The sequence below is a fragment of the Anser brachyrhynchus genome (genome assembly GCF_964034855.1).
Source record: "Anser brachyrhynchus genome assembly, chromosome: 5".
NCBI classification, from domain to species: domain Eukaryota; kingdom Metazoa; phylum Chordata; class Aves; order Anseriformes; family Anatidae; genus Anser; species Anser brachyrhynchus.
The window spans coordinates 56,739,854-56,753,858 of NC_137699.1; the positions used below are offsets into that span (position 1 = coordinate 56,739,854).

Below are 14,005 nucleotides of genomic sequence, written 5' to 3' on the forward strand. Positions count from 1 at the left end.
AGAATACCTAATTTTAGGTTACGAGCTGAGATATCTGAGTTTAATTCTGGTCTCGAGCTCCCTCGGTAAGTTGCAGACCCACAGGCAATACAAGAGCTTGGTGCCACTGAGAGGAGGGCTGCCTTGCTTCTGCCAGTGCTCCTTGGTTTCCCCTTCTGGACACTGAGTTAACTCAGGAAACAGTCCATCCTTCCTAGTCCTGGCTTAGTTTTCTCTTGACTGCAGTAGCTCAGAGTGTGAGAGACTGAATGCTGGTAGTGTCAGTGCCTGGCTGGGAGCAGGGAGGAAGGGATGTGCACTGCTACTACAGCATCAGGCATGCTTGATCCCACGAAGCCATGCACTGGGGTGCTCTGAACTACATTTGGAGGAATCTGTCTTTCCACTGACTATATAAGGGAATTCAGGGTGTCTAACCTCCTAATTCAGACTGTGGGGGATAGTGTGAATACCTTCCCTGCCTCTCTCCCAGCATGGTAATTCTGACAATAGCAGACAATGGAGCAATGCTAAGAAATATCATGGGTGTTTGTTTTTGCTTGTTTCAGAGAAATTGGTTGGGATGATTTGCAGTACAGATTCTACCATCTCTGCCACAATTTTTTTTTTCTTTTAAAATTACATTATGAAGCAAATGTCATTGACAGGCCTGAAACTAATTTTCGATGAACAGAGACTATGAAATGTGTTTGTAATACAAAGGCAGATTCACAAGGAATGAGATGTCAAATCTAAACTGGTGTCGCCTGTTTTCTCTTACATTATGATTTGGGAGTCTGTATGAGTGTTGGTTTTCTTAGATCATTTTCTCTGCAAGGCTCCCTTTTACCTATAAAGCCCCTCAGCACTGCTCACTTGCCTAAGACAACCCTGTAATCAATGCCATCAGACGACCTTTGGATTGGCAATGACTCTTGTTCCATTGCCTTAAGTGGGACAGACCCTTACCTTCCCACAAGGTGCATTTTAGACTTGCCATCAGACATTTTTTTAGCACAGCTTTTATAAGAAAGACATCTGCATGGGCACAGTGTCTTGCCAGTTGTGCTCCCTAGTAACATTTGGTCGTATTCAACTAAATTTGTCAGATGGACAGACCATCCTACAAGGATTGTGAAAGTTGGCTCTAGGTTAGAGATCAGCAACTCAGATTAGTGCTATATGGAAAGAAAGGCAGTTACCACTCAGTACTTCATTCACCCATGCCAAGAGGTGGCAGCCAATTTGCCAGCCAGGGGTGTGTCAGATGGCCAATTAACATAAATGTTGTCATTTGCCAGCTCAACAAATAAGGGGATGTGGAAAGAGGATGAGGATTTGGAAAGAGGGAAGAAAAATTAGCACCACTGCTCTGTCCTTGGAGGAAGCAGTGTGAATTGTATGAATCCAACTTAAAATTATTCTTTAGTAAATAGTAAATAAAGTGAACAAAAGTGAAAAGGATCTGTAAATAAAACTTATTTATTCAAGCACTCCAAGCACTCTAAATGAAGTTTTTATATTGAATAGTCTGTTCCTGTTGTATGGTAGTCTGGAATGCTGAATTTTCAGGTTTAAGTGAGATTTGCTATCATTTGCTATATTTGCTATTTGCATTATTCCTACTGTATTTGCAGAAAAATAGCTATTTAAATCAACAGTTTCTTTTCACCCAGAATGTGGGTGATATATGAAAGGGGAAAGTAGTAGAGTGAGGTTAAAGAGCAGTGGATTCTGTCCTTGTCTCTGGCAGTAACCTGCTTTACAATCTCAAGAAAGTTGTTTTTCCTTCACATTTTGCCTACTAGCTACTTGCCTTCACACTTTACCAATTTGGTCTGTCTTGCCTTATTAATCTGTGAAGTATTAAATTTAGGGAGTGATTACGACTATGACTGAGCCATGTTTAAGAAGAAAGAGATCTTTAATTTCAGCTAGATCCACTAGCACAGGTAAATAGTAAATGAAATGATAGAGATTTTTCAAAATTTTAGGTATAAATCTCTTCAGAGGAAATTGTGAATTTGGAAAGATAAGGTGAGGGGAGAGTCAATAATGTTAGCTATGTCTGTGGGTGCACAACAGTGTTCTAGAGCAAATAACTTCCTCCTAAAACCCAAAAGTCTGGCGTGGCACGAGTGACCCGGCAAGGTGAAAACCAGAGCACAGGTTAGACCCCTGCCTTGAGAACCTCATGCCAGTGCACAATCAACAAAATAAGACTTTGCTGCTTCCCAGTGACCTGGGGAAGACTGCAAATACAGTCTCAGACCGAAACAAACAAACAAACAAACAAAACAAACAAAAAAAAGAAAAAAAAAAAACTCCATGCAGAAAAAGACAATAATTGGCAGGGCATTCTTATTAGCAGTCTCAAGAGACCAAAGGGTCAGTCTTACTGATCTGCTTGCTGCTCCCCTCAGAAGACAAAGGAGTGCTTCATCTTTACTCATCACCTCACCCAGCAAAGCTAGTTTCAATTTCATGCACCACCCATTTTTCTTAAAGCAAAGATAAAATCTTTTTTTTTTTTCCCTCTCCCTTCAAGAAGATTTGGGAATAATGCTTAACTGGGACTTCTATAATTTCAGAAATTGGTTACTTGGAATGAATTTCAGTTTGCTCAGTGTAGGGGAAAATCCACAAGCAGGAGAAATTAGTTTTCTGAATGGCAAGAACAAAAATGAACTCCTTTATAAAATACTGCAAATGATGTCGTCAGATTTTAATCAGCAGAACAAAATCAAGAGGGAAGTTGGTGTCAGAGTGCCTTTATATCACTCAGGTGGGTCAGAGGGACCCTGAGGATGTTCTGAAGGTATATACAATTGCATGCAATTCCTTTTCAAGGCACAAGTTTTCCTCTGACTTAACATAGTGCTGCTTTCTTTCAGCTGCTCACTTTTTTCTTCCACTTGCAATGGAGATCCTGGGATATTTTATGGTAGGACATGGACTTCTGCCACCTGTTTGATATAAAAGTGATGGAGAAAAGGCATTTGTTGGTGAGAAAATTATAAAATGGTTTGAATCATAGCTCCAAGATCAAAAAGTTAACCTTGTCTCTGAATTCTTGTTGAGGAAGCTGAGATACTGGCCTTCAGCCTTGCCACAGAGATCGTAACTTTTTGAGCTTCATTTCAACAAATAGATACAAAAAAGGGGATAGACCAGAATATCAAAAGTGGGTTGCTACATTGTAGAAGGAAAATAAGGAGCTGTAGGAATTGCTAAACTTCCAGTGTTCCAATTCAGCAAAAACTATAGTGACTTTAATGATCAGCTTTAAAAACAAACATGTTTGTTACAGAGAGAGAGAGAAGGTAAAGGAAGTCACCCAAAACCAAGAGCTTACCCACAAAAAAGCAAGCCAAACAATATTGTTAGCATAAGAATATATAAAGCTCTATAGCTTATAGCTAAAATAGGCAGTTAAACATAACAATGTCACCATTGTATGCATTTCTGCCATAAGTCATTTCAACATCAATAAGTGAGAACGCAGCTGACAAAAGACACATTATTTTTAAAACAGAAATTGCTGCCCAGCAGTGGAGGCTGGAAAATGTTAGTGTAGAAAGTCAGTTTTTGCATCAGTATATGCTGAACACTTGGTAATTTTCTTGGATAAATAATTGGGAGATTTTATTAAAAATATGTTAATTCTTTAAATGGGATATTAAAAATTAATAGCTTGACACAGACAGCAGTATTTATTTGTAGTAAAAGGAAAGGAAGGGAAGACATGCAAAGAAACTGGCTTTGGGAGACACAGTAACGCAAAGAGGAATGAATGTGCTGTTTTAGCTGGCTCTGTAATAGCCTCTCATGAGGAAAGTTTATTTCTCATTGTCTTCCTAGTCCTCACACCTTTTTCTACCACATCTGCCTCTTCTGCTTGGACTATGATGACAACTAGAAAGTGAGCTTTAAAAAGAAACCTGCAGATTTCAGGAATAGATACAACATGAGAGAATGAAGATTTTCTACCTTCCCGGGCTGTGCAGTGTTGTGCTATGCATGGGCTCAGCAGCAGAGCAAACCTTTCTCTGTTAGGCTTAAAATTTTCAGTGAATTAATTTAACAGCAGAATAAATAGATAAATAAATAATAATTTTGAGAAACTGAAAAGATGCCCGTTAGGATCTTTCTCCGTCAATTCTATTAGGCTCCAGTCTGCTGGAGGGTAGGAGATCCAGTTCAATTTGTTCCTTTATCGAGTCTTGGTATTTTCTGAGTTAGAGGAACTAGTCTGAAGGTGATATTACACTCTAACAGGAGGAGATTCACAAGATGACTTGTGACACTGAGCCAGCCAGGATGGCGTTACAAACTGTGGTCAAAGGTGGCCAGTGTTTGATGGTTCTCCACGTCTGTGCTTTCCAGAAAATGGGACAAACAGACTTAACTGCAGGAAGAAGAAATGAAGAAAGGGTGAAGGTAAAGGTAGCTGACATGGTAAGAAGAAAATGGGGAGGGTGCGAGACAGTGTGAGAGCTGTTGGGTCTGGAAGAAGTGTGGCATGTCTCATCCACTTGGCATCCTCCCTGCACTCAGCTATCTCCCTGGTGGCCAGCTTTCCTGTTGCCACTTGGACACGTGCCCTTTCATAAATACCAGCACGGGGGGGTCTGGCTCCCTTTGGCTGCAAAGCAGCAGCGGATCTGACTGCTGCTGAGATGGTGGAGATGAGACATGACATTTGAAGGTCAGTCTGAGGAGAACAACAACTTTCATGCTTTTCTTTCATGAGCCTCTGTGCTTGCCTTGCAGTCATTTCATTACCCTTCTGTCACATTTCTCCACTCTTTGAGTCCAAACCTGTCTTCACCGACATCAGCCCCTGGGTTTTCAAGGTCTGAGCCCTTTGAAATTACTTTGCTTTCCCTCACACCACCCTCTTCTCTCCGGCACCAACCCCTCACCTCTCTCTGATTTCTGCTGGAGCAGCTTCCCCGCTCCCTCTCAGCAAGGCCCCCTCCTCTTTATTGCCCTCTGAAACTCCATCTGTTCAGAGATCGACTCCAAAAGCAACAGTGATTGCTTCAGGGAAAGGAGAAGTCGTAAAAGCACCAGTGCCTGATAAGCGAAAACATCAGTGTGTGTAAGGAGGCGGTCTGGACCCCGTCCCACTGCATGTGGTGGAGGCATGTCTAGCACCTCACAGCAGCTTTCCGTACCTCTGCTGGGCACACAAGCCTGCGGGACGTTACCTTGGGGAAATATGGCGAATGTAAAGAAATAATGGTGTGTTAGGGAAAGGAGACTTGTCAGCAGAGTTAGGAATGGCTTAGTGTTTTCACCATATCTGTACACTGAGAGAAGTTTAACAAATCAGATAATCAGCAAAAAGAAAACTGTTTAAAAAAATAGAATCATAATCAATAGAATCAAATCCTGAGTTGGAAGGGACCCATAAGGATCATCGAGTTCAACTCCTCGCACCACAAAGGTTTACACAAAAATTCAGACCATGACTAAGAGCACAGTCCAAATGCTTCTTGAACTCCAAAAGGCTTGGTGCCTTGACTACGCCCCTGGGGAGCCTGTTCCAGTGCACAACAAGCCTCTCGGTGAAGAGGGTTCTAGGTGGAACCTCTTCCTGATATCCAGCCTGAACATCCCGTCGCAGCTTGACACCACTCCCACAGGTCCTATCACTTGCCACTAAAGAGACTAGATCGGCTCCTGCCTCTCCACTCCACCTCATAAGGAAACTGTATTTTTTTCTGTATTTTTTTATTATTTTTTTTCAAATTTCCCCAACAGAATTATATACAGATATTGATAACTAACAAGATTCAGTACAGACAAGATGGGGAACTTCTGCACAAAGGAAAAACAATGACAGACAATCAAGTGAAAGATTAAGACTTGACTCTTTCTTCACTATATTCTGGGAGATTACATTTAGGCTTTTATTCCTATTGCACTGCTTCAAGTCTGAGTGCTAGGACCTCTTCCGAAAACCAAAATTTTTCAATGCTTCACCAAATGGCAATCCCATCCCACCAAAGCAACCGGCCTTCAAGACATGTCCAGCAGGTAGTCTCTGCAGAATGGCTATTGTAATGTCTGAAAGCCACGCTGGTTTACTACTGCAGGTCACTCTGGCAAAACTTGCTGTTTTCCCACTTTGATCATCTGCCTAGCAGAGTGTCAGTCAGCCATGGATATGATAGTGTGAACTGCTCAGAGATGCTCAGGCCACAACAGAATGGTAGGGGAAGTTCCATACTTCAGGAGGAGGTCCTTCAAGAAATGGCTGCCATAGGTCTGCCCTACCAGAGCAAAGATGTGTGTGAACCCTAGTGAACATTTTCTTTCTCGGGAAGATCACTGCTGGGCTGGGCTGAACCTGCACTCACAGGGGAGCCCATCCCAGAGTCACTGCTGGAGGCCAAATGCCTGAAGCAATGTGGGAAGATCATAGGCACTGGCTGCCCTGAACAAGTCAATCTGCCCCAGCATGGAGAGGGCCATGCGAAGGGTGCTTCACATGTTGTCAGACATAGCACCTTGCTGCCCCCGTGGACCTTGGCTCTTCTGCTGCATGTGCAAAGCCTCTAAGAAGTGCTCTACAGCCTCACGGTGGGCACCTATGTTGATGTAGCCAATGCCCAAGTTGTATTGAGAGCAGGTATGTCCTGGCCGGAGCTCCAGTGCATGCTGATCTGCAGTCACAGCTTCCTCACTCTGATTCCCATCAGCCAGGGTGGCACCAAGCTTGTTGCATAGAAGATGGTCATTGGGACACACACTAAGTGTGGCACTGAAGCAATCCACAGCCTTCTTGTATTCGCCAGTAAGGTTGAAAAGGACACCCAGGCTGCACTGAACATCAGGATCAACAGTTGAGAGGTTGCTGCGCACAGCTGCTAAGAACAGCTCTTTGACCTCCACAAAAAGGGAGTCAGACAGCAGAGAACCAAGCACACACTTGGAATGCCCAAGATTTGTCCCCAAGGTACTCTCTTCTGGCTCCTTCTCCAGCAGGTGAGCATATGCTGGTTTGTGGTGTAGCCAGTCCCACAGAGTCTCACACGCCTGCTTCTGCAAGGACTCACTGGTGAAGCTGACTGCTAAAGCCCTAAGTGCTGTGCGGTTCCCAGGCTGCAGTTCCAAGCACTGTCTGATAACACTGATTGCCAGGAGTTCTTGTTCATTCTCTGCTTTGGTGGTTCCCAGATATTGCCAGGCCTCCATATGATCTGGCTTCTGTTGTACTGCAGCCTCAGAGAGCAAGACAGCACCGGGGAGGTCACTTTCCACCAAGCGCTTCCGCCCCTCTTCAAAAGCATCAGGGTGATCTCTCATGGGATTATCTTCTTCAAACTGATAACCCTTGTCATATGAAGAGGAGTTGAGGTCTTCATAATCAGTGAGCCAAGGGTGAGCCTCTGCATCTTTCTTGGCCATCTCTTCCCATTCTGCCCAGAGTTTGTCCCAGAAGTCCACTTCTGACTCCACAACAGTCTTTACCTGCTCAAATTCTGTATCAAGAGCTGACATGTTCCCAGATTGCATAAATTGATCCACCCAGGCTTCGGATGCCCCCTGCTGCTGTATAAACTCAGCTGCCCATTGCTCTGCCTGATCTTGGTCTCTGTGGGTCACCTTATTAGCTTTGATCGATACCCTCCCATCTCCGATCTGGTGGACAAACTTTAGGAACTCAGAACTGTTGAGTTTTGGATCATCCACTTTAGAAAGAAAATCACTAGCAGTTTTCTTAAGATCATCTTCAGGTTGATATTCCTCATACCATTTATCTGCCAATGACTGGTCTTCCAATTCCCCAAGCCACAATTTTTCTTCTGACTGCTCTAGGTATTCTTCTGCCCACTTGGCAGTGAACACAGACAGCAGATCTGTCACTTCAGCAATGAATTCCTGCGACCAGTCAGTCTCGTTGTAATCTGAAGAGACATCACCGGCATTATCTGCTGCAGCCAAGAATTCCTGGGTCCAGTTTTCAGACAGTGCCAAGGCTGCCACACCTGGAGCTCGCTGAGGGGCCTGTTGGAAGCTTGACTCTTCAATCTCCTGCATCTCAGCTAATAGAGCATCCATCTTAAAGGTCTGCGGTGCACGGGGCAGTAAAGGGGCATTCTGCTCTTGCAGGAACTCTCCAACCAGCTCATCTTCAGAGGCTACTCCCAGGGGTTTGGATACGGCTGCTGCTCCGGGAGCCCCCGGAGGGCCAGGCCAGGGAGCCCTGAAGCCCTTCTTGCCACAAGGCCTTGTCCTGCGTGAAGTGGCCAGCCAGCTTCAGGAGGGGCTGGAGCCCCTGCACTCCGTTTCCACCAGCTCCCTCATGGCCGCAGGGACGGCGCCGAACCCCTGCGGGCTGCGCCTGGCCCGGGGACGACACCGACACGAGGCGGAGCCGCCCCCGCGGGCCTGGCAGCCTGCGAGGCGGGCCCGGCGGCCCCCTTCGCCGCCGGGAACCGGGCCCCGAGCCCGGGCTGAGGGGCACGGCGACACGGGGCTGGGGGCGCCGCGGGGCTCCCCGCTTCAGGAGAGGGCACCGGCCGCCAGCAGGGCAGGGCAAGGCCGCGGCCTCCCCGCCAGGCGCTCCCCTGCCGCCCGCCCCTTCGGCTCCTGGCACCGCGGCCCCGGGGCACCGGAACAGGCCGCCGACAGAGGGAGTTGTTTCGACCCCTATGCTTAAACCTGACACCTCGAGTCGGCCAGGCTTCTGGAGCACTTCCACCCCGTCTAAAAGGAATTCTCTGCCTGGCGTGGTGTTTCTGTTGTCCATCCAATCCAAAGGGCTCCTTTCCTCCTAGAGAGCTGGGACTGACCAAGGGGCAGGCACGCACAATGAGTTGTTGCTGTTTTAAGGGCCAGGCAGAGAAAACCCTCATAATGTCTTCATAACAACTTAGGAACACCGCTTTTACTATACTTTTAGTGTTACTTGTTAGTAGCGTCTACAGTCCCAAAGCACCGAGAGTACCCTGCTGCACTGGTGCTGTGCATGAACCTAAAGTCAGGGCTCTTCTCGCTGAGGGACTTGGACTCCAGAGGCCTAACAGAAACACTGGATCTCAACGGCTAGACGTGTCTGTGCTGCATTTAGCAGCCAGGGGCTCAGTTCCTTGACTGCTTCTTAGATGCCATACAACTCCTGAAAATAATACAGCTACTACTGCTCTGGCTGTAGAGAACTGGAGAGGATTAAGAGGTGCTGTGGAGGAAGACTCGCTTCTGTGGGATATGGATTTGATATCCCATTCTGCTCATCTCCCTTGACAGGACAAAGGGAAGATTAAAAATACATCTTGTGGCATTTTTCTTTTTTGAAACAAGGATGGAATAACCTAAGTCATGGTTGGGATTTACTTCTTCAGAAGTCCTAGGTTTGGTAGGCTGCAGGGGGAAATAATGAAATCTAGGTCATCTGCCAGAGTCCAGCTGAGATCAGTAAATCATTATTACCTAATGGCTGCCTGTTAGCCTTTATGAAGCGAGTTGGTTGCCTTCAGGCTCCCACTGGGCAAATGTTCACCCCACAAAACTGCCAGCATAACTGGTGTTAATTGTCAGTGTCAGCAGAGGCTGTGAGGTGCTCACTGCATGTCAGGGCTGAAGAACATGGGCAAAGAAACATCAAAAGCTCAGCACCCAACAGCAGATAGCCAGTAGAGAGACCTCAACTACCACTTCACAGGCTGTCAATTCTACAATAAATGAGTAACAACAACAAAAAAAAAATATATTAAAAAGCGAAAAGTCCCAGGCTGCATGTGAGCTGTAGGCAGGCCTGTAATGGTTGATGTGTTTCACCAGAGCTATTACCTTTTAAGTGTCACTGGAGATGCTGTTGAGTAAAAAGGTACCATGGAAAATCTAAGTCTTTCTGACTAAGGTGAGAGCTTCTTCCAAGATCTTGGAAAAGGTGCACATTGAAAAAACAAGATCAGAATGGCTTCCCATGAGCAGAAGTATTTTTTCCCCATTACTTCTTCCCATCAGTTTTGAAATGAGGGGAAATGTTACAAGAAGCTCTCACCTGCTGAGGCTGGATGGATATGTATTATGTGTGACATGAACCAAGTGGAAAACAAATAGAAAACTCACTTGGGGCATAACATTAAGCAAGGACCACTGAACATAGGGTGAGCTAGCCTGCCACCTACAAAACTCCCTCCTTCTCTCCTGCTGAATGGAAGAAGAGGATCATATCTATGGCAGTCCCACATGGTTATAGCGTGTGGTATTCACCTCTCTTTTTCCCTGATCAAACATCAGCTGCTGTACCAGTATGGCCCCGCGTTACCAGTATGGTCCCAAACCCACCATAAGCATCATCCTAGGGATATTAGTGATTCCCCTTGCTCACAAAGCCAAGCCTGTCCCACAGAGGGGATACCACATTTGGTTTGCTGAGCTCCAGTCCCACTCAGTCCCTGCATGAACACCACGGTCTGTCAGGGGGTTCAGTATGTCAAAAAGGGGTTCCTTTGAAACTGGTTCATAAAGCTGTTACATTACCATCATTTTAGAAAGATATTGAAGTCATTATCAGATTGCAGGTAACTATTATCAGCACACAACAGAGGTGCATAATGACTTCCTGGAGAAAGATAGAACTGAGCTGTCTCAAATAAATAAAGCATTTTAATTTTTTAGGTTCCCCCCACCCACATTTTGTCATGTGCTTTGCTACCCTGGGCATTTTGGAGATGGTTTACACAACTGTGTGGAAACGGTTCTCAATATGGCTTTTCCACAGTGGGCACTGCATGGTGACATTGTACTGCAGGGTTAGGGAAAGAGCATCCCAGCTTGTTTGTGCTGTAATCTAGGCTTGTTACTTGCCACAACATTTCAAATCCAAGAGAGCAGTAGTCAAGTTAGTCCTAAAAGGTTACAGGGTGCCATCTGGAGTCATGAAACTGCTCCTTACCAGCCTGACAGCAAAACCATCTGGCTTTCCTTCACATTGACTGGGACCTTTTTTACTAATAGCAACAAGACTTCATACTAAGTGTGATCCTAATGGCGCACAAACTCTCTCTGTTTGTCACTTCCACAGCTTATGTGCTCTGTGTCCTGGTCAGAAAGCAAAGCAAGGGCAGACACAGGTTTATACCTCCTCCTCCTGCTCTCAGCTCTGTGTCCTTCACACATAAGGGTTTGTCTTTGTAGACTAAGCCATAAGAAGCAGAACTGATAAAATATTCAGAAGGATTTTCAGTGACCTCTGCTGTAAGTCTCACCTCCATCAAAGTACAGCAGGCTCAGAAGGGAAGCGGGAGAGAAAAATTAGAACTAATGATCAGCTTTCCTGATCAGCCAAATAAACTTATTTAGTGCTTCCCCAACCCCTTTCTACTTAATTTAGAGAAATGTTCCCACCTGTAGAAATACAGCTGTCAGATGCCCTGGCCTCTCTATGCACAGTCCTGAAGGAAAGTGCATAGGGCTTTATCACCTCTTCTGCTGCAAATGCCAAGGAGCAATTGGAAATATATTTAAGGACCCCAATATATTTGGGCTTGTCCTGGTTCCAGTTAGGACAGAGTTAAGTAGCTCATAGTAGCTGGTAGGGTGCTATGTTTTGGATTAGGATGAGAAGAGCGCTGATAACATGCTGATGTTTTAATTGTTGCAGAGCAGTGTTTACACCAGGCCAAGGACTTTTCGGCTTCTTGCTCTGTCCTGCCAGCGAGCAGGCTGGGGGTGCAGCAGGAGCTGGGAGGGGACAGACCCAGGACAGCTGACCCAAACTGGCCAAAGGGGTATTCCATACCATCTGACGTCATGCTAAACAATATATAGGGGTGGCTGGCCGGGGTGGGGGGGCCGGCTGCTCGGGAATAGGCTGGGCATCGGTCAGCGGGTGGTGAGCAATTGCATTGTGCATCACTTGTTTTCTTACACATTATTATTGTTAATACTATTACCATTATCACTATTATTATTATTATTGTTATTATTATTTTCCTGTCTTAATAAACTGTCTTTATCTCAACTCACAGGCTTCACTTTCCCGTTTCTCTCCCCCCATCCCAGAGAGGGAGGGGGGAGGGTGAGCGAACGGCTGTGTGGTGTTTAGCTGCCAGCCGGGTTAAACCACAACAGGGCTTTAAGAAGCAGCAGGACACTGATGAAAAAACAAATTGCTGAAAAAAAAAAGAAAAAAAAAAGCAGGTCTTCCAGTTTGCTGGAATAAACCATTATAACAATTAGAAAGGATGCTGCTTTTATTTGCTTATTTATATTTGGTGGGCTTAAATACTTTTTCTTCCTGTTTCTGCAGAAAGACGAGCTTTGCCTCACAATGTCTAGCTGCATAACACACAAAACTTTAGTTATAGATGGCTACAGCTTGCTACCTTCTGGGAAGTCTTCTTTGCCAGAAAAGTAGATTTGGGGCTTTTTTTTTTTTCTTTTTTTCCTACCAATGGCTGCTACAAGACACAAAACAGCTTGTACCTGTCAGCAAAACCAGTCCTTTTTCTTAACTGCCCTGCTGCTCAACACTCTTATTTCACAGTGTCAGGCACCGTGAGCACTTTAATCTGTTAAAAGGGCTCTTTTTTCCTTTTAACACTGAACCCATGTTTTATTTATCAGTCTTTGATTTAGAAACGCTTAGAAGGCATAACACGTTTTCTAAGATGGATGACTTCTCCGTGGCTTTTGTGCGTGTCCATGTGTATGCACATAGGTGTTGTCATTGCTGGGAGTCCAAAGGGAAGCATCTTTATAAAGAAACACTCTCTGGCATGTAGTCCGGGAGAACTGTTACTCTCTAAGAAAAGCTCTCTGAGCACATAGGCCTATAGAGCTGTCATGTGAAGGGCCAGACCCAGCTCTCACCGGTGGGAGTCTTTGCCTTGATTTCTGTGGGCTTTTTTCCAGGTTCCACCAAAGGACAGAGAAACGCTGCTGAATAAAGGGAGATGTAACAACTGTATGCTGTTTCTGGGACTTTCTGAAGTCATCTGAAAAGAGTTAGATTTATCATCTCCAGCTGATAATATAAATCTCAGTCATAGGTTACAGAAACTTAATTTCTTAGCTAGGGAAATAAGCCTCCATCCCAACTCCACTGTGTTCAGTGTTTCTTTGGGGCAACCATACTCCAGCCCCCACAAGCTGCCTACATCCTCTAGCCTGTTCCCAGAGATGTGAATTGCCCCCACCCCTGCCACTGCCCCATGCCAGCAGAGTGGGTGCATTGAGGGAAACCTGGGAAACCCCATTTACCAAGAAGCAAACCAGAGAGCTCCCTGCCATGCATCACAACAAAAGGCATCGCTGGCCACGCAGATTATTCAGTATATGTGTTGAGGACAGCCAAAAGCACTGTTTTACCTGCCAAGAGGCTGGGCGTGCAGCTTGCAGCTCGTGCACGTTGCTGTTACAGAGGAAGATCGTCTTTAGCAGAGCTCAGCCATGCACCTGTGCCCAGAGCAGATGCACCTGTACGCGTGTTCATGCCTGCGCTCTGGACTGCATGGCTCCATGACTCGTACTCCGCAATGGAGCCTTCCCTAGCTCTGCAATAGACTGATGATTAATCTAGTGTATAATTAGGGGTCACAGAGGACAATGGCTTCTCCAGAGAGAAGCTGGGAGCAGGAGGGGAGTTATGCTGATGTCTGGTGGCACCTGAGATGTGCCAGGGGTAACAGCAATTGGATGGCATGACCACCCTCTAACACTGTCTGCTTTTGGGGCAACCAGCCATCTGGGGTCCTGCTTCAGAGGACTGAAGGGCTATTATGTTGCTCTGTGTTTTTCCAGGTACGAGTGAGATCCTGGCTGCCTGCTCTTAAGCATGGTTGGTTGGAAGTCCAGCACCACTTTCTGGGTGTCCATTATGGTCTGATTTACACCACTGGGTGCTGAACACAGGATGAAAGTCACTTTGGGATCAAAAGGAGGTTAGAGAGCATCTCCTGTCAGAAAGGGAATGATCAGGAGCGCTCCAACCATATTGTCCATGGGATCAGTCCCTGAGTTTGTTTCTTCCAATCTAACAAAGCTCCCCCACTGTCCATGTGAA

General features: G+C 45.7%; 1 pseudogene across 1 annotated transcript; it reads right to left on the reverse strand.

Annotated features, from left to right (window-relative positions):
• Positions 1–4,131: 4,131 nt before the first annotated feature.
• LOC308196722 (peroxisomal targeting signal 1 receptor-like) lies at positions 4,132–9,460 on the reverse strand (annotated as a pseudogene). The gene has a single exon. The product of its transcript is annotated as a peroxisomal targeting signal 1 receptor-like (transcript).
• Between the last annotated feature and the right edge of the window lie 4,545 nt (positions 9,461–14,005).